The sequence below is a fragment of the Macrotis lagotis genome, chromosome X, assembly GCF_037893015.1.
Source record: "Macrotis lagotis isolate mMagLag1 chromosome X, bilby.v1.9.chrom.fasta, whole genome shotgun sequence".
NCBI lineage: Eukaryota > Metazoa > Chordata > Mammalia > Peramelemorphia > Peramelidae > Macrotis > Macrotis lagotis.
Window position 1 is genome coordinate 462,871,422 of NC_133666.1, and position 25,078 is coordinate 462,896,499.

A 25,078-nucleotide genomic window follows, 5' to 3' on the forward strand; every position below is an offset into this window, starting at 1 on the left:
GTAAAGCTTCCAGTTCCTGGATGACTAAGTCTATCCTTCTGGATTACCTGGACTGCTTTGTATAGGATCCAGTGAATGCAGGGGGTCTCATCATCATCTTTTTACAGGTTGATTTCCTAGTTTTCCTTAGAGTTTCTTTTAGTTTTGTCATTCCATTTTTGTACAGGTCCAGATGGTTTTTGCAAAGAATTCCATCCTGACCAGGCAGTGCCAAAAGCAAACCTTTTGAATACACACAGAGGCATGAGGTCCAGCAACAGAAAATGTTCCAGAAGCTGAAGCATTTGGAAAAAAAATAAAAGGCCTTAGCCAAGGAAGTAAGTGTTGAGGAAGCTAAAGATGCTTTTGTTTCAGGGATTTTTGTGTCTTCTTTAGTATTTCCATTTATAAAGGGTCTCATAAAGTCACTTTGGAAGGCCCGATGAAGGAGATTCATTATCTAAGACCTCACTAGAGTGCAAACTCACTTAGATTCTTCCTTACAAAGAAAAACACAGTCAGGGCATCAATAAGCATCCTTAAATATCTACTGTGTTCTAAAAACAGAGATTCAAAGAAAAAAAAGGCAAAAAACAACTCTGGCTCTCAAGGAATTCCCATTCTAATAGGGAAATAACATAAGGGCAGAAGCTGATACTTCTCTATGGGTTTCAAAATAAAATGAGATCCTGCTCATCTATTCCAAATATATGCCTTCCCCCCCCAAATGGCCAAGGCAACAGTAACAGTAAATGGCTGTTCAGGGTATTAAAAAGCCAACCAGCCAAAATTGCCCAAATGAGAATCAGGCAGTGGACCTAAAACATTGGAATAAGCTCATTTCTGTTCACTTTCTGTGGGAATTTATATTTGCAGGGGCACTATGGCAATATTTGCTGTAAACAGATGTTTGTAATCACCTAGCCCAGAGATATGGAGAATAGTGGAAAGAGGTGTGAATGATTTGAAAGGAGAAAAGATTGCATTAGTACTTGTAGGCCCAGCAAATGAAAATATAGTAGGACAAACAATATTTTCCCTTGGATAGTGAATTTTTTAAAAATGATTTTGAAATATTTTCAAGATTATTGTAATAGGGGGCAGCTAGGTGGCACAGTGGATAAAGCACCGGCCCTGGAGTCAGGAGTACCTGGGTTCAAATCCAGTCTCAGACACTTACTAATTACCTAGCTGTGTGGCCTTGGGCAAGCCACTTAACCCCATTTGCTTGCCAGAAAAAAAAACCTAAAAAAAAGATTATTGTAATGGGTGCTCCATAAGATTATTTTAATAGGCTAAATTTCTAAAGCAAAATACTACTGCAGTAATGTATTGGTACTCCACTTGACTCCCAGGAAAAACTTTGGCACTTTCCTTTACCTGTTTATTAGTCAGTTTTTAAAACTTCAATAATTATTGCAGCTAAGGATAAATTTGCAACAACAGAGCTGTCGATCAGCAATTGGAAGTGAGCCAGTTTATCACAACAGGAACCAAGGACACAATAAATCTCTCTCACATAAAAAGAGGGAGAAGGGGGGAAGAGAGAGACAGAGAGATAGAGAGACAGAGAGAGGAAGAAAGATAGATAAACAGATAGAACACAGAGAAACAGAAAGAGAGACAGAGATAGACAGAGGCAGAGATAGAGGCCGAGAGACAGAGAGAGAGGCAGAGACAGAGACAGACATAGAGAAACAGAAACAGACAGCAACAGAGTCAGAGATAGAGAGACAGAGATATAGATAGACAGAGAGAGGGAGAGAGACTGACAGGGACAGAGACAGAGATAGGGAAATAGAGACAGAGATGGATAGAGGCAGAGACAGAGAAATAGAGATGGAGATAGATACAGAGAGACAGAGATAAAGTCAAAGATAGAGAGAGACAGAAACAAATAGACAAAGACAGAGAGAGACAGATAGAGTCAGAGAGAGAGACAGACAGATAGAGAGACAAAGGCAGAAATAGAGACAGGGAAACAGGCAGAGGCAGAGATAGAGACAGAAAGACAGAGACAGAAATATAGATAGATAGATAGATAGATAGAGAGAGAGAGAGAGAGAGAGAGAGAGAGACAGAAACAGAGACAGAGAAAAAGAAACAAAGACAGAGAGAGTTTTGGCTTGATAGGGAATTGGGTGGGGGGATACTACTGAATCTAGCAGGGAAAGAACTTATCCCTAGTACACACCAACTTTGTAAAGATATGACATTGATGGGAATAAGGTCCTGATCTCTAAGTGCTTATTGATCAGTTATTTCCAAGAACAGAACTAACATCAATTTCAAGCAGAATGACTCTGGTCCTGGTTATTTTCTCCCATTTTCCACTTGAAATGGCATATAGGAGACTGTCCCAACATCATATACTTCATTAGAGGGTAATTTTCATCTGAGATAATCAAAGTTAAATCCTTACCCTGAATCTTGGCCACTTTAGACATTACTTAAGGAATTCATTTCTCCTTTTTGAATTTTTTGTGAATTTGGAGGGCAGGGATTGCAAAGAGACAAAGGAAAAGAAAGACACAGAATTATCATGAACCTTTTCAGACAAAAATGGAAAAATGTTCATTCTAATATTTTTCATATTTTTATGGGAAGAATATCCTAAGTAGTTCTTATAATCATGTTCCTAATTAAATAGTGTCTGAGAAGAATAGGTTAAGTAGACGCTGTTGCTGAGAACTGTTTAACAACCCAGATCTCCAGGGGAAGAATATATACATAATTTTAAGTTTAAACTGAATTATTATCACTTTTGTAAGTCTAGACAAATCAACAAAACAAGAATTCAAGGCAAGATATGTAGAGATTTCTGATATGTAAATGGTTACACTGAAAATTTAATAATTAGACCTTAGGAGCAGGTTACTACTGGTTTGGGCACATCCCTCATCTCTTCTACTACTGTTCACTATCTAGTGAGCACACTCCATCGATTCACTCTAAGGTGCACTTGCCATTTTTGCTCCACTATTTCCCAACTGTACTCCATGTCACTCTTCATCAAGGGATAAATCATAGCCACACAGGGGAAAAAACTCCATTGGAGAGCATTGATGAAAATCTATACTTATGTTAATTACCACCATCTGCTCCCATCAGCAACCATATAGCTAAAAAAAATAATTCCCTGATGGTTAATAATTGTGGTGGCAATAATATCAACAGCTCAATATAGCTCATTTCTGGTGGTCAGGACTTTAACTAGAATCTAGCCAGGGCTCACATTTTTACAAAAAGCAAAACACAAACAGCAACAACAAAAAGAGTCTTTAAGTGACTTTTTGTTAAGTCCTGTAAATTGTTTTAAAACTCAGCATTATAGGCTCACATTTCAATAACTGGCCACCTGTTCTCTGAAATTTGGAATGAAATGTAAAAGATGGATAACACAGAGAAATTGTGCAAGGAGAAAATCTTTATGAGATTTTCCTGGGAACCAATTTTTATAGTATGTTTTATGTAGCATTTTTAAATGCTAAATTAACTGCCTCATGGACTGTGGCTGTGGCTCTTGAACAGATAGTAAGAACATTTCTTCCCTTGCCTTTGTAACTCTGTTTTTTTCCTCCAAGCCAGGCTTATGAACTCTATGCTCTTACAGCTTGGGGGCTATGTATTCCAGACTTGCCACTGTTCTCCTAGGTCTACAAATACCCCTTTTGGTGTCAGACTCAGGTCAGACAATGATAAAGCCAGGGAATGAATGGCGAAGACAAATTGCTTTGGCATTTCCAGCTTCTTTTATCTAGATGGAATCCAAATATCTACTAATTGAAAATGTTCTTTGGGAATGAGCCTTTTTTGACTTCAGCCCAATTGGAAGGATTATATATATCTCAGGCCTGGACTGAGAATTCAGAGAATTTGAGGGAGGAGCTGAAATCAGACTTCTTTCCCTTAGGCATCAAGAGGATATGCTTCTTCAACCTTTTTAGGGTTAAAGGGGAAGACCTGAGCCTGGTGAGTATAGAGAAGATCAAATAAGTTATTGATACAATGAAATTTGGGGTACATGTAAATCCTACTGGCATTAAATTTTTTTCTTAAAGAAAAGGAAACAGATTTACCTATTCTCCATATTAGAGGATAACTTTGGAGCTGGAAATTACCCTTCAGGTCAGCTAGGTTTCCCTCTCCCCTCTGCCCCTGCTATTTATTTTATAGATGAGGAAATTGAAGCTAGTCCCATGCCACTTCAATCAGACAGGAAGAATGCCCCACTGGTTGAACTTTATCCCTTTGCCTTTTCTATCGTCTGGGCTGCTTGAGTACTCATAGTGTTTCATTGAGGTAGGAATCAACAGCTCCATGCTTTCTAATGAGATGAAGCATCCTCAGGCCTGATTATCAGCCCTGCAATTGCCTCCAAAGAATCTCCAGGCCTTCTCCTTTCAAAGCCCCACCAAGACTCATTCCTTGTTGCAAGAATTCTTATTTCCTTTTATTATTCAGGACTTGGGTCCATTCCTTCTGCAAATTGTGGCTAACTAAAGGTCTTTCTTAATATTTACTTCAGTTCCATTGGATGTAAAGATATATTTGGAGCCTTGAGCATGCCTTTGATAGGAAGTCAGAGAAAGAATCTTAACTATCTTGATTCTTTGTTGACATGGGAATTTTCCTCAGTCTGTGTATCCTCTGAATATAGTTTGATCTATTGTTATCAATGGTTTGTAATTATAAATATTTAGTCCAGAGTGATTAAAATGACTTTTACTAACTTCTTTGCAAAGAAAGACCTTCTCTGCTAGTGAGGGAAGGCCCTGAATCATGACAATGTCCAGTCTTACATACAATTTGAAAGCTTTATTCCTCCCCCTTATGCCAATCATTGGTTGAGGTTACAATCTAATCAAAACCATTTTCTAATAATATGTTTTTCCTTTCCTGATCATTATACTAAGGAGCACAAGGGAGTGAATAGTGAGTGATATACATGAACTTCCTTGAGCAGGCACAAAGGACAAGGACACAGACCCTAGGTCATCCCCTGACTAGTTGAAGTTAGTTTTTGACTCCCCCCCCCCCCCCAGAGAAGGAACCTTAATGATTAGTTAGGATAATTTCTTTTTGTCTTACACTATATTGTAGAGTGGTTGAGGCAACATCATTTCCTTGGTTGGATTTTCAGCAAATTTTCTGAAATGAAAAAGTTAAAATTTCAATATCTTATTTTAATTTAAATTCAAATCAGCAAATATTTATTGACTACTATAATAAGACAATGACCTTAGCTTTATACAAACAGTGTGGATTCTCCATCCATCCTTCCTAAGAAGACTAAATCTTCAAGGACAAGTCTTAATTCAATAGTATACAAAATAGTAAATGAAAATACAAAGTAATGAATACAAAGTTTTTACAGTTATAGACACAGTAATCTATAACAAGAAATGCTTATAGACAGAAAATTTGAACTCATAGGCCTAGATTGGGGAAAAGAACCCAGGAACTTGATTTTTGAGAGGATGAAGAGAAAAACTTGAAAGACAATGTCTCATAGGCAACTACACCAATTGCAAACTTCCTATAATGGATAGGGGCATCAACAAATAGAAATTTTTCCTTCCTTCCTTCCTTCTTTCCTTCCTTCCTTCCTTCCTTCCTTCCTTCCCTCCTTCTTCCTTCCTTCCTTCCTTCCTTCCTTCCTTCCTTCCTTCCTTCCTTCCTTCCTTCCTTCCTTCCTTCCCTCCTTCTTCCTTCCTTCCTTCCCTCCTTCTTCCTTCCTTCCTCCCTCCCTTCCTTCCTTCCTTCCTTCCTTCCTTCCTTCCTTCCTTCCTTCCTTCCTTCCTTCCTTCCTTCCTTCCTTTTTTTCTGCTTCTAGCATAGTGCCTGACAAATAGTACATACATAATAAGTGTTCACCAGCTGACTAACTGCTTCTGGGTCCAGTGACTTACCCACTATACATTCCATGTTGTCTCTCCAAAACTCATTTTTTTGGTGGGCCTTCATGTTCCAAGCTATTCTCTGACCCAGGAAACAATAGTTATGTGAACTTTATGTGAAGCAACTCCCTATCTCAAAGGAAAGTGCAATAAAGAAGAGGCACAATAAGTTCAGGAGTAAAGTATAATGAATAGAACATTGGACTTGGGGTTCAAAAGGATCAATTTGAAACCTAGCTTCAAATGAATGACCCATCAAGTGACAAAAGGACTCTAACATTAGTTACCTTATTCATAAAACAGGGATAATGTAGAATTGTGAAGGAAGATTTTATAAATCTTAAAATATCATTGAAATACAAGTTATCATTTCCCTATTTTTTATTGCCTCCCATAGTTTCTTGTCCCATGCCCCTCATCTTGAATAGGGGCTGTCTAGCAAATGAGGGATACCTTTAGCATTAGAATAAAATTCTTAGGATAATATTTAAAGTCTTCCATAGCCTTACCCCCAGGTTATTTTTTGGATGATTCCTATATTGCTATCTACTGGATTCCTTGCTATTCTCCAAATTTGACCACTCCACTGTGCCACCTAGCTGCCCTTATAACTGAGTTTTGAGCTGTGGTTGACTTGGTATTCAACGACATTCCTTTCCCCTTGAGATTTCTCTAGCCAGATATGCCCTTCTAAAAACCCTGAATGGGTTAGCAGAGAACAGAATTAGTACTCAAATTACTGGATGCGCTATGCAGCAAAAATGTCAGTTCTCGTCTTGCAAGAGTGAGGAGCATTGATTGTATTATTTGTGAAGCAGACTCCATCAGACTGGAAGGGACTAGTCTTTTATCATTGTAGTCCCAAACCAGTTTATTGCATTCTGTATTTTGCTGCTTTAAATATATTAAGTAATTAATTATGGATTTCATGCTTTCCTTGGGAGCAAAACAGCCTATTCTGGCCTATACATACCCGGAGGTTCATCAATATGCCCATAGGGCTCAAATTGTAATCAAGGAAAGTGATCATATTTGGTACCTCTGGGTTTCTGCAATCATATTAAAATTTCTATACCTTGTTTTCATTTGAATTCAATTCAACAAATATTAAGTGATCATTGTTCTAGACATGGAAAAACAAAGGCAGAAACAAAAGAGTCTTTTCCCTGAAGAAAATTGCATTTTACTTGGGCACTTACAATATTGTGGTTGTTTAGACAGTTTTAGTCATGTCTAATTCTTCATCACCCACTTTTTTCTGAGAAAGGGGTTCTTGGCAAAGATGCTGGAGTCGTTTGCCATTTTGTTCTCCAAATCATTTTACAGATGAGAAAACAGGATTAAATGACTTGTCCAAGGTCACAAAGCTAGTAAGTGTCTGAGGTGACATTTGAGCTCAGGTCCTCCTGACTATATCACTAATACTCTATCCACTATACTACCTAGTTGCCCAGCAACAACATGCTCCTTTATAACTAAATAACTAGATACATGCATGGATAAATTGATAATAGATCAATGAATAAATAGATAAATAATTAAATGATATATAGATAGATAATGTGAAGATGAAAAATGCTAAAAAAAAAGAAAAGAAGTTAAAAAGATTATCATAGATTTAGTGCTGGAAAAGACCTCAAAGGTTATTTAGCTCACTCTTCTCATTTTACAGATGCATTGATCAATCATTCATTTGATAAGTATGTATTAAGTAAAATTATATGCCAGGCATTTTGCTGTGCATTGAAGATAGATATAAAGACAAAATAAACCTATTTTTCCTTTAATGGGAAATACCAAAACATATCAAAATATAGACAAAATTAAAATACAGTACTTTCATCACTGTACCTTGCTGTCATTTAGCAAAAGGTTCAAAGGGAGTAGGTAGTTGGATGGGGAGAGGATATCAGAAAATGTAGAGAAGTCATTATAAACTTGTGAGATAGTTTATGCAAATTTATGGAGGTAAGAGAACAAATGTCAATTTTGGAGAATAACAGGGAATCCAGTCTATATGGAACATAGAATGTATATAAGCAGATAGTAATATAGGAATCATCCAAAAAATAACCTGGGGGTAAGGCTATGGAAGACTTTAAATATTATCCTAAGAATTTTATTCTAATGATAAAGATATCCTTCATTTGCTAGACAGCCCCTATTCAAGATGAGGGGGTGGGACAAGAAACTATGGGAGGCAAAAATATAGGAAAATGATAACTTGTATTTCAATGATATTTTAAGATTTACAAAATCTTCCTTCACAATTCTACATTATCCCTGTTTTATGAATAAGGTAACTAATGTTAGAGTCCTTTTGTCACTTGATGGGTCACTCATTTGGAGCTAGGTTTCAAACTGATCCTTTTGAACCCCAAGTCCAATGTTCTATTCATTATACTTTACTCCTGAACTTATTGTACCTCTTCTTTATTGCACTTTCCTTTGAGATAGGGAGTTGCTTCACATAAAGTTCACATAACTATTGTTTCCTGGGTCAGAGAATAGCTTGGAACATGAAGGCCCACCAAAAAAAAGAGTTTTGGAGAGACAACATGGAATGTATAGTAGGTAAGTCACTGGATCCGGAAGCAGTTAGTCAGCTGGTGAACACTTATTATGTATGTACTATTTGTCAGGCACTAATGTTAGGAGCAGAAAAAAAAAGGAAGGAAGGAAGGAAGGGAGGGAGGAAGGAAGGAAGGAAGGAAGGGAGGGAGGGAGGAAGGAAAGAAGGAAGGAAGGAAGGAAGGAAGGAAGGAAGGAAGGAAGGAAGGAAGGAAGGAAAGAAGGAAGGAAGGAAGGAAGAAAGAAAGAAAGAAAGAAAGAAAGAAAGAAAGAAAGAAAGAAAGAAAGAAAGAAAGAAAGAAAGAAAGAAGAATTTCTCTCAAAGAGCTTCTCATCTAAGGGGGGTGGAGATAACACAGAAAGTAGCTGAATGGGGAGGGGAGAAGGTACCTAGTATGGGTACATAGATAATGGTAAGAACAGAGGAATGTAACCAGAGGGAATGAAGAAATGTTTGCCTGGGCACTCTCTTTAAGTGGAGATTCTGGCAAGAACTCTTCAATACTTTTGGTTCCTAGGGAGGAGCACCAGAAACGGGGCGGGGTGTACACATGAAGTATGAGTTTCAGATATCAGTTTCAAATACTCATCAGATGTGAAGTTATCCTGCAGGATGATGGGGTTCTTGGGGCAGAATAGCAAAATCATCTTGAATCAGAAGGATATGGGATATAATTCTATACCAGATTCTTAGTAGGTCCTTAATCTCCCTTTGCCTCCATTTCCACATGTGTAAAGTGAAGGGGATCCATGGCATTAAAGGCCCTTTTAATTTCTATGATATTATGAGTTGAAGATGAAACACTCGAATGTCATTGATGTTTTTGTCCTCAATCGAGTAAATTATATTGTGATCAAGGAGATTGCTTTTTTCCCCCACATTCTAAAAAGATTAAGAAACCAGTACTGTCAACACAGACTGAAGCTTCTTGGCTCATGGCACCTCTGTACCAGGTACTGACAATCTGTACAGTCTCCAAAAAGAAACATCAAAAGCCAGTACAGTTTAAGTCCTATCATGTCTTCAAGGCTTCACATTTGTTTTCAATTCAATATCATACACATTAGTGAAATATAAAACACATTGCAAAGCCCTTAGAAACAAGTCTTATGTTCTCCATTTTTTTGTGTGTGTGCCTTGAACAATGTCTCCTAGGGATATAGGAGACACTCAATAATTATCAATTGCTTGAATTATTAATAGTGATGAAGGAAGAAAAAATTTCAGAGACTCCATGGTTGAGCTGTGAGGAAAATTCCCATATCATTTATATATTTCTTTTTTTCTGTTAAAATCCTTAGAACTTGTTTGCTGCTAAAAGAGTTAAATATTTTATGTCTTATCTCTCCCTTAATTTTCCTTGAGGTCACTTCCTCTAATACCTAGAATAGCATCAATAAAAAGTTTAATAAATATTTGATAAAGCCTTATGTTGTTACTGGTGCCCAGGAGTTATTCTCTACTTCTTCTAATTCAATTCAGTTAACATATCTTAAGGTTCTAGTTGCAAGTCACTGGACTAGGCTCTGGAAATACCATGATGAATAAGAAACTGTCTCTGCCTTCAATGTCTTCCAATCTAGTAATGGTGGTATAAGACATATACCCAAATAAATAGAATATTCCAAGTGCATAAGAAAGTTACAAATGCCCCCTCAAAGGTCAAAAGGCAGAAATAATTTTCCTGGGGTTAGGAGAAGGTGCTTAGATAAGAGTTTTGAATGACTAAAGATAAGAGAGAGACATGAAGAATGGGTAAGATTTCAATTTGTGGAAATGGGGAAAACTGTTCCAGTCATACACATTAATAAGATAATCTAAGAAATGGAGTTGAATAATCAAAAGAGAAAAGGTTTAGGGAATGGTGAATTACATGGATTTGACTGGAAGAAAGGATATGTGAAGAGAGAATCTTTGACCTTTCATATAAAGGACAGAAACAAGGGAAGGAAGGCTCTTTTCTTTTGTACCAACATCTTACTTTGGATGCAAATTAGGTCTAGTTATTTGACATGAATGAAATTTTCCCTCTATCTTCAACTAACTTTAAATCTATAGTCAATCACAGATTTAGAACTAGAAGGAATCTGAGAAATTACTTGGTAAAACTTGTTATAGTCACAAATGAAGAGATCACAGTCTAAGAATTTTAAAAGGTGGTGAATATCATATACATTAAAAAAAGATATTATTACTAATAAAATGAACAATTTTCTGAAATAAAGTGCTAGAGATTGTAGGTTGTAATAAACAGAAAACAGTACAATAGACCTCCATTAAAATTTAATCACAAGTGACTCATCACATCAATTGTCATGCAGATTGATAGTCTTCACCCTCTTTGTGAAGCCCTTCAGAAACCTATTGAAATGTAAAAACTAGATGAAGGATTGGAGAGAAAAAGTGTTGTAATCAAAATTCCAAATTTCCATCAGATATCCATAATCTTCCACCTAAATGTCAGTGTTGTTCACAATGTACAATATTAGCATCTTGAAATCTAAAGAGGCAGGGAAAAGGAAGGACAAAAGAATGCTTAGGCAGTAAATCAGCTTGGCTTTATTTTTCCAGTTCTATAGCATCAAAAAATGGAACATATTGAATCTTTCAAACAATAGAAATAAGTGAACATTTAAAGTAGGCTTTTTGAATCCAGGCTGATATGACATAAGTTGTACAACGTTTATATCCAGTTGCATCCCACCATCTAAAATGACTTCCAGTAGCATATGAATATCTTCTAAGTTGATAGGTTGATCTAAAGGGAATTTGTTGAAAGTTCTTATTATTTACAGCTTCCAGTATGCTCTGTTGGAACTATTGTATTATTTTCCATTTTTCTTTTATCTTATGATTACTTTCATTTTGTGTTCATTATGGAAAGAAATGAAAATAACAACATTGCCCCACTAGTAAAACTGACTCCACCTAAAAGCTGAAAATGTCATACTATGTTCACATCTTTTTTCCTGCTGTGGTTCTAAAAAAAAAAAGCTGAGTTTGTAAAACAGAACTTTCAAAATTCTGGCTGAGGGAGAATTTATTAATTAAACAACAGAGAGAGAGAAGTGACCAAAAAAGATGAAATAGATACTTTTGATAACTTAAAACAGAGAAGCTTTTGCATGAATAAAAGCATTGCAGTTAAAAGAATAGATTAAGAAAAGCATTTTGTCAAATATTATCGATTAAATTCTGATATCCAAGATATATAGTGAATTGACACAAAAATATGACCTGGAACCATTCCCCATGGTTTAACTGAGGAGCAATTTTAAAACACATTCAAATGCATGGTGTAATCTGGTTAACAGTTATACTTCAATCACTTGATTTTTCTCATATGAATGGTCAGGTCTTTTTGAATGTTTATGAATCTCTTTTAGGAGGCTCAGAAAATTTCAAGGCACGATGAAAGCAATAGACTCTTATCTGAAAACCTGAGTATTTGGAGGACCTCTAACCACATATAAGACATACATTATTAGGTATTTTCTCTATCCTTCACTGCATTTAAATTTCATTCTAGACAGTTTTAATCTGATGCAATGAAGAATTTGGAGTCTGAGTAGTCAAATAACTGGTCATTTTATTTAAAAGAACATATTTTTCAAGCAGTAATACAAAGATTGGTACCATAGGTTGATTACCTAGGATGCCAGAAATATCACTCTTGTTCCAAAGCTCTGATATTTATTTTTATACTGTATAGTTTCAGACTTCAGCCTTGGCCCAACTGATTTTTGTAAGGCATTGAAAAAGTTCTGACAGAGGAGGACTATAACCCACACTGAGTGAGAGTCTTTGAGTGGTAGAGTGAGAGTCTTTAGTGGTAGAGATTGAATGATGCTCCAAACCTGTGGGGTGGTATTAATGAAAGTTTGAGAGAGAATTCTAGCCTTGCAGCTTTAAGAGAGGATATTAAGATTTCAGATCCTTTTCAGGAAGAGTCCTCTGAAAAGAGAGAAAAGACTCTGAGAAGAGGCCACTATCTAAAAGAATAGTCATGTACCCATCCCCAACTTTAGGGTATTTTTCCTTAAGTGAGATCCGGAACTCTGTATGTCTATCTTTGCCTCTCTTTATATCTGTCTCTTGCTATCTCCTTTTCACTGAGGTCTTTTGCTCGTAATAGGAAACCTTATTCATGCTATACTATCTGTTGTATTCTCATATACACCAGAAGGCATTCCTATAGTATTTCTGATTTCTATTTTGCTATTGAGTTGGTGAAAAGGTTATATTAACTAAAAAGATACAATGAGTACAGCTTCTATTAAAGTCTTTCTATTATCCTGCAAAAGTCCTGGTTTACTCCCAGGCAAAGAAAACTGCCATAAAGCTAGAGGTTTTATTCAGATATGAAAGATTTTGAGCTGTTAAGAGGACCTTAGCAAACATCTTCTGCCACCCTCTCATTTTGGTACTGTTCCATTATCTTTACTTACTGAAAAAATTTTTACTTACTGAAAAGACTCAATCAATCAATCAATCAATCAATCATCCAAGCAAGAATCACAGAGAAAAGTAGTTTGAGGAAAGACATACACAGTTCTAAGAACCTGAGAGAAAAATGTCTCATCAGATAAAACAACTGAGAGGACGTGAAGGGGAGTAGCTTAGAGGCAAGTTCATAGATTGATGTTAGTAATTCCAGAATTATTTCTTAGCAGCTCATTAGAATATAGGTCTTTGCAGGGCTTTGAGAAATTGGAAAAAGTTACTGGAAAACTTCAAATCAAAGAATTGTATTGAGAATAAGAAATAGTTCTATAATAGTTATTGCTTCTGTATCTCACAGAAAATTTGGGTTTTAAGGTTCTATGGTTTTAGGATAGAGATCATAGGTTCAAAGACATAGAATTTGGAGGGACATTGCCATGAGAAGCCATTGTAGTAGGCCCTCTAATTCAACTCCCTCATCTTCCAGATGGCAAAACTGAGACCTATGGAATTTTTGACTTGCCCAAGTCAAAGGTAGTAAATATCAAAGTCATTAAACATAAAGAAGTTGTCTTTGCAAAATTGAAAAGCCATAACTTTGTATTGTGTGGGGGAAAGGGAGAGAGGTGGGAGGGTATGGATTCAAGTGATTAGAGGAAAACTGTGATGCTGGGAGCTGATTGGCAAGAACAACATGTTATTCTGGGTGAAGAGTTGGTTGAGGAAAGGCTTTCTTGATATCTAGAGCCACCTACAGATTTAAATATGGAAAATCCTACAAAGACTTACAGACCTGGATAGCTTTGCAGATGTTAGGATTAAACAGAATTATTTCACTGAAAACGCTCATGTTGCTTCAGTGAAGGGAACACTGGAAAAACCTTGGAAGTTTTCAGGTTTAAGGCTGATATTAACTAAAATAACCATTAACATTTCTTGGGGGTTCCCAAAGTCAGAGTTAAATGGCTTTATTCAGCAGGAGAGTTCAGAAGAAGAGTGGATGATTTGTGGAATAGATAGATTGTTCCCTAAAGAAACCATAGACATCTATCCTGAAGAATTGTGAATTGTCCCAAGCACATGAATTTTTCTACTCCTGGTGTTTTATTGTTTGCTTCTATACATATTCATTCTTTTCTCTCCCATGTACATTGTGCCCATTGTGACTTTGGTTTATGGATGAACTATTATATCTTGGCTATTCCAGTTTTTTAACTTCTATTTAATAAATGTTTCATGTTTAAGAGTTAATGGTGAATTTATGATTGATTTGTATAAATAGGAAGCACACCAATGGGGATTCAGGTTATTTGTGAGAATAGATATATATGCCCTGCCACATCAGGATTACCACTAGGACTCAGAGTAGTTTGCAACAAAGTGACCACTCTTCTGGAGAACCCCCCTCACTTGCCTGAGTAGGTAAATATTGGAGTGAATTAGCCTCACCTCAGAAAGAAACATCTTGGAGCGAATTGGAGTTTGAGAGCCATTTCCTTTCTATGTGCTACATACAGATAGGCAAATTGATGTCTAGAGAGGTTAAGGCACTAGACACACATAAAGTGTGTGACAGACTGATGATTTGAACCCAAGTCTTCTGACTGAATTCTAACCAATGACCCATAAAGTTGACAGACCTCTGTATCATTGTCAGGTTGACAATCTCACTACTCAAATTAACACAAATTTTTTTAAGATCTTTCAGATACTTGTACCTAGTTACCTACTCAGAAAAATCTACACCTTAGCTACAAGTATTCAATCATCTATCTTCGTTCATTTATTCACTGGATCTCTGACTCTTGAGGTCTTTTTTTCTTTACTTCTTCAATTTTTAAAGGGATATTTCAACTTCTCTTATAACCTGTAATATGCAAAGGTCAAATTTAAGTGCTTTCACTTTCCTTTCTAAGAAAAAACCCCAGCCTGCTCAGTAGATAACAGTCAAATAAAATATCAGAAACTTTCTACAGGTCATGTGAAATTCTCCTTGCTCTTAGTACTTTCTGGAAGTGAAAACTTTAGTATTTTGTTCTTGCTAGCAGTAAACCTGAAAAATTGCCTCCAGTAAGACCTACTTGAAGTCAGGTAACCCCAAGCTCATGCTGCCTTTGAAATATTTATTAAGACAATTGAACCTGATTCTCTGAGCATCAACTTTAATGCAAAGGGATGGAAAGGATTTCTAAAGCACATCTCTGATACCCATGCTTAGATTTGTGGGGTGAATCCAAAAAAGATCATGGTCCTAGATAGAATGGAAAAGGGGAAAAAACCAAATGATATCTTTACTGATTTCTCTTTCTCTCACATGTTAACAACCTCTCTCCTATAATCTGTTTTGTAAATACCCATGTATATTGTCTCTCTTGATGAAATATAAATTTGAATTCAGAAACTGTTTTACATTTGCCTTTTTATCTCCAGTTCTTTGTCCAGTGTTTGGTATATAATAGAAATTAAATAAATACTTATTGATTGATTATTTATAGTAATTTTTATATACAGTTTATAGAACATTGACCTTGTATTAGGAAGGCTTGGTTCCTGATCCTGCCTCTTAGGTTTATTAGCTATGTGATTCTCTGAAATCATTTTCTAGGTTTCAGTTTTCTAATCTGTAAAATGGGGTAATAATAGAGGGAAAATAATGTGGTGGAAAAAAGCACAAGATTTGGAATCAGGAAATGTGGGTTCAAATTAAGCCTCTGTTACTTGCTATCTGTATAAGCCTCTGTGGTTCACCTCTAAAATCTGGAGCTCATTTAGCTTGCTTCTAAATTCCCTTCTATCTCTATGTCTATGTTCCTACAACCAGTTGATATAATGACTTTGGTAAACCTTTTAGTCATTCTTAAAATTTTCTATAAATGTAAGCTATAATTATTGCCTTTATTTTTGAGTTGAGCATGGATATGATAACTAATGTTTATAGAGTTAAGTTTAAAAAAAATTTAAGATGTATTACCTCATTTAATCCTTGCATACTCCTATGAAGTTGGTACCATAAGTCTCATTATCACTTCCACTTAAAAGATGAAGAAACTGAGGCTTCAAGTGGTTAAATGACTTGTCCTTGACAATCCATTAGCCAGATCTTGAAACCAAAATAATTCACAAATCCTCTACTGCTCTTCTCTGTTGATTAGTGTTAGGGCAAGGGAAAAACTATTTTTCCTTATCTCAGGAGGACATCATGTGCTTGGCACAGTGTACTAGGGTACATAGTAGGCACTTACAAAATGTTGATGGACATATTTGTAGTCCTTAATCATAAAGAAGATTTATACTATATTTACTACCTTTAATCATAATAAAGTGCACAGTATATGAAGGTGGTGGTGGTAGGTTGCTTTCCTTCAGTTTTAAAGCTTCTTTATATGTTGAATAGAATTATGAATTGTGTCAAAGTATCTAAAGCTAAAATATCACTGCTTAGTTATGTTTCCATTTATGATTTTCAGCATCCTTTTGATTTTTACAATAGACACATCATTTGATATTATTTAACACTGACAACAGGCAATAACATTATCTCTCCCAGGTTGTAAGGGCAATTGTCATTGCTTAGAGAACAATAAAAAGAAAATATGAATAGCAATAAGAGCATTTAGATAAAAAATAATTTCAATATATCATCACCACAAATAGATCAATCATGAGGAAAGAGGAATCATCACCTCTTGGTATTGAAAGAAGAATGGTCATCCATATTAGAAAAAATAAAATTCACAATTGAAGTTTTTTAAAATAGTTTTGAATATGGACAATTTTAGAATGCATTTAGGAAAGAATCCTTAGGGCATCAATTTGCAACTGTTTCATAATTGCTTTATAGCATTAAATAGAATTTGTTATTTATTTTTAAAAATAACTATAAGAGGGATTAAACTTGAAGGGACAGTTATAAACATTAACCATTCACTTCTCACAATTTGAAATCCTTGTCATAGATTAAAAAGAAAGAATAAGATGGGGCGGCTAGGTGGCGTAGTGAATAAAGCACCGGCCTTGGAGTCAGGAGTACCTGGGTTCAAATCCGGTCTCAGACACTTAATAATTACCTAGCTGTGTGGCCTTGGGCAAGCCACTTAACCCCCATTTGCCTTGCAAAAAAACCTAAAAAAAAAAAGAATAAGATTACACATTCTTTCTCAAAATGGAGAGTCCTGACTTTCTGAGGGCTTAGGCCACCATGATTTAAGAGAGAAATCTTGCTACATGTGATGTGATTTGCATAAAACCTAAATACCATCATGGAGTTGTTTTGTCAGCAAGGTATATTTTCAACACTTGCATTACAAAGTAATAGTGATGGGAAGGCAGATCCAGAGAGTAAAGGGAACTAAGAATCACTTCATTTTCAGTCTATCTCTGGATATTTTCTTAAGTTTTTGTATTTAATTTTGAAATCTTTGTCCAATAACCAATGAACTGAAGTTCTCCTTAAATAATTGAATCATCTGTTTTTTTAAACAAGGTAATAAAGGTTAGATGACTTGCCCAGGGTCATATAGCTAAGTGTCTGAGTCTGGATTTGAACTCAGGTCCTCCTTACTTTAGGGCCAATGCTCTATACACTGCATCACCTAGTTGTCCCTTGAAACATGTCAATTTTGACATTCCATTTTCATGATAAACAAAACCAGAAGAAAGAATGAAGTTGCAGCCTAATGGAAAGATCCTATGATCTTTCCTTAGAAAGATACAGAAAAGAGTTAATGGTGTATGTTACACCAAAGTGTTGATCATACATTGAAAGTTCAGACCCGTGCTTGGTCTCAAAACAATGTGCAACTAAATTAGAGGGGCAATATACAAGCAGCAAAATCCAACAAGATATAAATATGTTGGAGATAATTTCAAAGGGAAGACCCTAATAATAAAATTGGTAGGGAAAGGCTTCTTGCATAAGGTGAGATTTTAGTTGAGACTTTTGAAAGAATCCAGGGAAATCTGGAGGAAGAGGAGGCAAAGAAATAAGAAACAGAGATTGAAAATTCCCAGTCAGGAGATAGTGCCTTATATGAGAACAGAGTCACTGGACTGTACATTATGTGGCAGAGGATAAATCATAAGAAGACTGGAAATGTAGGAAAGGACTAGGTTATAAAGTTTTCAAATGACAGAATTTGATGTTTGATTCTAGAGGTGATAGGGAACCACTGGAGTTTATTGAATAGGGAGAATGACACAGGCAATCTAACACTTTAGTCAGTCAGTCATTAAACCCTGATTAAACCTATCAGGTATCAGGCTCTGTTATAACTGCTGGTGATAGAAATAAAGGCAAGAGATAATTCCTGCTCTCAAGGAGCTCACAAGCTAATGGGGAAACAAAAAGCAAACAATGCATAAGCAAGCTATAAACAAGATAAATTGGACATAATCAAAAGAGGGTAAGTTTAGAATTAAAAGGGATTGGGAAAGGTTTACTACAGAAGGTAAGATTTAAGATAAGACTTAGGGGCAGGTAGATGGTGCAGCGAATAGGCACTGGTCCTGGAGTCAGGAGGACCTGAATTCAAATCCAGATTCAGACACTTAATGCTTATTTAGCTGTGTGACCTTGGGCAAGTCACTTAACCCCATTGCCTTAGAAAAATGCAAAAAAAAAAAGATAAGACTTGAAGAATGTTGGTAAAGTCAGGAGGCAGAGATAAAGAGGGAGAGAGCATTCTAGATCTGGGTGATAGTCAGGAAAGGCCAATGTCACTGATGCTATTGATGTTTTTGTCCATGCTTTGTTTTCAAAGAGGATCAATGTAATCAGAATATGGGAATGGGGTAGATGTAAGAATATTAGAAAGATAGAAGGACAAGTTATAAAGGGCTTGAATACCAAACAGAAAGAGGATTTTATATTTGATTCTCGAATAGAGAACCTCAAGAGTTAATTCAAGAGAGAGAGAACATGATTATACCTGTACTTTAGGAGGAATATTTTGGCAGCTGAATGGGAATAAACTTCAGTGGAGAGAAATTTGAGACAGAGAGACCAATACAAAAGATATTAAAATAGTTTGAATATGGGTTGATAAGAGTTTGCACCAGGGTGATAACTGTCCAAAGAATGAAGGAAGACATACAGTAGGTAGAATCAATTCTACTTGGTACCTGGTATGAATATATAGGGTGAGAAAAAGTGTAGGGTCAAGGATGACATCTAAAGTTGTGAGCTTGCATGACTGGAAGGATGGTGATACCTATTGCTATAATGGGAAAGTTAGGAAGAAGTTTTGGAAGAAAAAATAATGAATTCAGTTTTGGAAATGTTAAGTTTAAGATGTCTATGGGACATTTATTTCAAGATGTCCTATTGGCAGTTGGAAATATTAGATTGGAGGTCAGGAGAGATGCTAAGATTGGCTAAATAGATTTGAGAAGTATTTGCATAGAGATTGGTTTCATAGTCTGCTCCCAAGTGATAAGAAAAGTCATTTTGTAGAATACTTAGTTATTTCATCTTCCATAGTTAATGATATGCATAAGCAAAAAACAAAAAACTTCTTTGTGATTTGGTGATTATAATTGCAATTTATGTGACAAATTTATGTGTCACTTGGGCAGCTAAATAAGACAGTGGATAGAACACCAGACCTGGAGTCAAAAAGATTCATCTTCTTGGGTTTAAATATGACCTCTGATACTTTATGGCTTATCATCTTGGACAAGTCATTTAACCCTGTCTTCCTCAACTTTCCTTATTGGTAAAATGAGTTAGAGAAGGAAATGCCAAAGCATTCTAGTATCTTTGCCAAGGAATCCCAAATGAGGTCATGAAGAGTTGGACATGATTGAAAATGATGGAGTGACACACCTTCAACAAATGTTCTTGGCCAGTTTCTTTTTTAGCCAAAGGTCTCATTTGTTCAAATGATCCTTGTGGAAGGGGTGTGTGTATGCAGAAAGGTTTTTGGTTCCACATGGATCTCTCTAGGTGTGGCTGACAGGTTGGCATGGATAGATCTCTAGAGTTCCTGTGGATCACTCATCTCCAAGATAGACTGATTCTTGCCAAGTAAACAAAACATTGGAAATTGAGGCTGGGTGTTCTGCTCTCTTCAAAAAGGAGAGAGGGAGTATCAGATGGACATTATATCTATTTACTTCCTGAAGTATTTTTAATCTGGGGGAAAGTTTTTTAGCTTGAAGTAACTCTCCTGATCATTATTCCTTTAATGGAAGAAGTTTTTCAAACTATACACTCACAGGCTTGTCTCCCTTCCCATCAGATGCCAGTTCCATAAAGATCATCACTCATAGCAAATAGCAAATGAAATCATGTAATCAAGCCAATAGCAAACAGAAATCAGAGATATTAAACATTTTAATATATTGAGTAATATGCACAACGAATGTTCTTTTCCTCTAGGATCAATATATTTCAGCTCAACAGGAGAGAGAGAGAGAGAGAGAGAGAGAGAGAGAGAGAGAGAGAGAGAGAGAGAGAGAGAGAACAAGTTTAGGAAGAAGCCAACTTATAAAGCAGGCTTATCTTACTAAGGATCTCTCTCTCTCTCTCTCTCTCTCTCTCTCTCTCTCTCTCTCTTTCTTTCTCTCTCTCTCAGGACTCCTTCTTAGGAGAGAGTCTGGATCTGGGTGTGTCTTCTCTTGATGCTGGAAGCCAGAAGTTCAAGAATGCTTCCTCTGTCATGTTCTTGCCAATTCTGTCCTGTATACAGCACAGCGTATTGGCTAATCATTCTTCACCAAAGGAGGAGTCTTATAAAAATGAGTTTGGGGTTTGAATCACAAATGTATGGTATATTCTTACTACACCAATCCAGAACACACAATTTTGTCAATGTCCTTCATAAAATAAGATGACCTTATTACAAATATTCATTTTTTATTTACAGAAGTCTCAGACAATGGGGAAAGAAGACACATTGGAGTGCAATGCTAATGTTCTTTAGTGTAATGTGGTGTAGTGAGAACCATACTAGTACACTCTCATCATTTATGGTATGAAGCTGGGATAAGGAGTCAGACTAAGAGAATGCCAATAATCAAATCTCAACAGGAGACATATTAATCAAAGAGTAATAGTAATAGTCAAAGAAAGTTTGCAGGTGCAGGGGAAGAGGACTGGCACAGGCAAAGTTCTTTGAAATAAAGTTCCAAATGAGTAAGCAGTAAGCAGGTCTGGGTCCAAAAGTCAGAAATCCACAATGATAGAAGACTGAGGGAAAAAGTCAGAAAAATATGAAGCCAGAAGATCCATGCAGACAAAAGTCAGAAAGTAACATGAAAGGGGATTTTCAGTCCATTTGCTACTTACAATTTGAATCATGTCAAAAATCAGCTCCTAGTTTCCTTTGATGACAGGAGGGTGTTAGCAATGTATCATCTTGATTCAGCTGAGGCAGCTAGGTGGTGCAGTGGATAGAGCATTGGCCTTGGAGTCAGGAGGATGGAAGTTTGAATTCGGCTTCAGACACTTACCTTACTAGCTGTGTGACTTTGGTCAAGTCACTTAGCTCTGATTGCCTCACATCCAGAGCCATTTCCAGTTGTCCTGATTCATATCTGGCCACTGGACCCAGATGGCTCTGGAGGAGAAAGGTAGACTGGTGAACTAACACAGCACTCCCTCACTCAAATCTAAATTATGGGCTTGTCATGACATCACCTGCCTGATGTTGTGGTCTTCTTTGAAAATGAAGAACAAACATTATACCACAGAGTCTTATACTCCTAGTGCCAGACTTTTTTAAAAAAGTGATTACTTAATGTGATGCAATAATCACTTGTAACCAAATACCACAGTACTCAAATGCACTGGTATGAGGTATGAGCATGGTCAGGTATAAGAAAGTCCAATTATAATATTTCTCCAATTGACCAGCACATCTAGACATACCCAGGCACACTTTTGGCTTATCTTGCATGATTATGTAAATGTATAAGTTAAGGGTATTCTTGTCAATAGTATATCCTTCCCTGAATGTCTTCCCTGGTTATGCAACTCTCATCTGTGTCCTTCCATAAATTCACTATCAAGGGTGCACTCAATATACTGGGAACTTTCTTCATGTTCTCTTGATGTTGCATAGGTATCTATAGAGGATATAGACTGTTCCTTCATTGTTCCTGCCCATTTTTTTCCCTTCCTTCAATCATATATCTCTGATGACATCTTTTATACCATTTCTCCTTGTTTGTGATGCATTTACTCACTTACAGCATATACCTCTCCTTTGCAGTTTGGGTGATCCTCAACTTCAATTCTTTAAAGATTGTAGTTTCTTGATTCCCAGTCATGCACTAACTAGAATATCAGTGTTGAGAAATTGGACTTTTGACAGAAGTTTGGGAGTCATTAAAAACTTTGCAATTTCCTAGAGGAAAAATAATGACATGTTCCCATCCTCTGATTTAACTGCAGGCCCAACTTACAAACTTGCAATGTTGGTTCAAGGCTGTGCAGTTATCCCTTCCAAATTGTGAGGGATAAGGACATAGGGTCCCATGATCTGGAAAATCTGAGCAAAAAATTTGGACCCTTTCTTTGTACCTTGGGTACCTTATTGTAAAATTTGGGTTAAATATTTGATCATAGGCTGTGTGCTAACTTTCACATGATTTCTGCAAAACTTCTCCCAAATTCCCATTTAATTTCTTATGTTGACTTGTGATATATCAAACCTACAAAGGGAAAGTCATGATTTGGAAGAGTTAAGTATATAAATATTTACTAATTTGCACATATTTATATAATATTTAATTATATGCATATACATATAATACATATATATAATATATATGTCACACAGAAAGTAGGTATTGGAAACATTTCTTGATCAAGTTCAGAATGCTTTCAAATAGATGATTTTGCTTGTGCTTTCCAGTTGTTCTTACAAATAACACCACCAGTTATCCAGTTTGGGCTGCACTGTTTTATTTAAAAAGCATTTTGCCTTTCCACTGAGCAATTAGAGATGAGCCTCTATGGTGTCATATTGATCTTCCCTGTTCATATGTATAATTAGTTGTTAACATTTCATTATAATCAAGGATTTCCTGTGTTCTCTATGACCCTTGATTCATGAAGTTCCAGGAGCTCTGAATGCTGTGAGTTAATTAATTTTGCAGCCTGATGAGAACACAAGTAACCTGAAAAATGTGGTCTGAATCCTGCTATAGTACTTATTAATGACATTATTTTTTCGATTAGGCAAGCACTGTCAGGCAGTATAACAAAAGAAGAAGATTATCAAGTTGAAACTCTCACTATTCCCTGTATGCAGGCAAGTAAATGAGATATGAAATGATAAATCTGGTTATTTGTACATGTTCCTCTCAATTGCTGTGCTAATGGGAGAAACAATTATACAAATAATCTAAAAGAATGGATAATCCCACAATATTACTGTTTGATTTTTGGAATGTAGTCAAAGATATGTTCCTAGATAACCAAAAATATTCTACCTCCCTATAACCAATGGAAGCCCTAAAACCATCACTACTGACACCACTCCTAGGACTTCCCAGAAGGAAACATGCTTGGTCACCATTCCTATTTGCATGTCTTTGTGTGTGTGTGTGCACGCGTGTGTATGTATCTTCTCCTAATAGAATGTAAACTCCTTAAAAGCAGGCTCTGTTTTGTCTTGCTATTGTTACTTTTTTGTTTATTTATTTGTTTTTTGCATTTGTATATTCAGTGCTTAGTATAGAATTTGGAACATGGCAATGTTGAATAAGTTCATCCTCTCTTCTTCCCTCCTTTCACTTCCTTCCTCCCTCCCTCTCTCTCCTTTCTTTCCTTCCTTCTTTTCTTCCTTTCAGGAAATTCAGTGGATCTGCTCCTCTCACCTCTAGGAAGCTGACTTTAAGGACCTAGTATGGTGTAGGAAGGCCTTCTCTTCACTCTAGGAGTCACTACCTTAGTTTACCTTCACTAGATATTTCTTCCTCTAGAAACTTTTTTAGAGTTCTGCCATTGCATCTTTACTACTGCTACTATTATTTCTGGGACCAAGAGACTCAATGGGAAGGGAAGGGGTGATCCTTCAATATCTGCCAAAGACTCAAGTTCACTCTCTATGTGCACCTTCTCTCTTTCTCTGCTTTTGTGGCAGCTCTCATTGGTCCTTTATTCTGTTTTCAGGGCTAAATTGGAGGGTGTGGCTCAAATCCACAAGCGCCATGATAAAATCAATCATCCACACATCTGACTCAATCAATTATTCCCAGCTGTGGTGTCAATGACCAACAAGCACCAAAGGCAAAGATACCCATTTAAACTTCATCAAGGAGATAATTGAGTCTATATTTATATAGACTATAATTAAGTATCTATGGGTATGCTGTCACCTTGAAAAAGAAGTTATATTCAAGGTTAAATTCAAAGCCAAGACAAAGGACTTATTCTTTAACTGAATTGTTGATCAGACTTGCCTTTATTACACTTTCTACATATTCAAATTCTTTTAAAATTTGTAACTTTGTGTTTGCAGCATTACTTCCCTCCCTTCCCATCCCCTTGGAGTTCTGCAATCAAAAGCATCAATTAAAAGCAGACCAGTAGGTTTGTCTGATGGTTTAACTCCTCCAAATTCCATCATGATGATGTATCAGCTAAAAGCATGATTTTTTTCTCTTAACTTTGCTTACCAAACCCTGCTCAATTTCACCACACTGTATACAATGAGTGAATGCATGCATCAGCTTTGCAGACAGGACCTAGCAAAAATGTGTCATGGCAAGCATAGATTCAATGCTGTTAGACTGGCGAGGCCCCAAGATTGATAATTCTGGGCTGTCTTTTAATATTCAGTATAGTTCCCAGCTGACACTGATGAAACTGTTCATGAAGCCAGATGTTATATCTGGCAGATCCAACTTTTATATTCATTTAGAAAATTATAATAATAGCTGGCATTTATTTAGCATTTTACATACATTTAAGCCTCATAGCAACCCTGTGAGGGAGTTATTATTATCCCCATTTTGCAGATGAAGAAAAAGTGAGACTCAGATATTTTAAGTAACTTTCCAGTGATTTTATTGCAACTCAGTGGTAAAATGGTTAGAGAGGGCTAGGCCTGGAGTCAGAAAAATCTGAATTCAAATCCGTCCTGAGACACTTACTATCGTATGACCCTGACCAAGTCACTTAACCCCCTGTTTGCCTCAGTTTCTTCAAATATAAAATTAGGATAATACCTCAGCA

At 36.3% G+C, this 25,078-nt stretch overlaps 1 long non-coding RNA gene across 1 annotated transcript in view; it reads left to right on the top strand.

Moving 5' to 3' along the window:
* Positions 1 to 234: 234 nt before the first annotated feature.
* The window catches only part of LOC141503449 (uncharacterized), a 74,334-nt gene continuing 49,490 nt past the window's right edge, over positions 235 to 25,078 (top strand). Inside the window, exons 1-2 of the long non-coding RNA XR_012472850.1 lie at positions 235 to 317; positions 3,893 to 3,951. This is a non-coding gene — a long non-coding RNA (uncharacterized LOC141503449). The remainder of the gene's footprint in view (positions 318 to 3,892; positions 3,952 to 25,078) is intronic.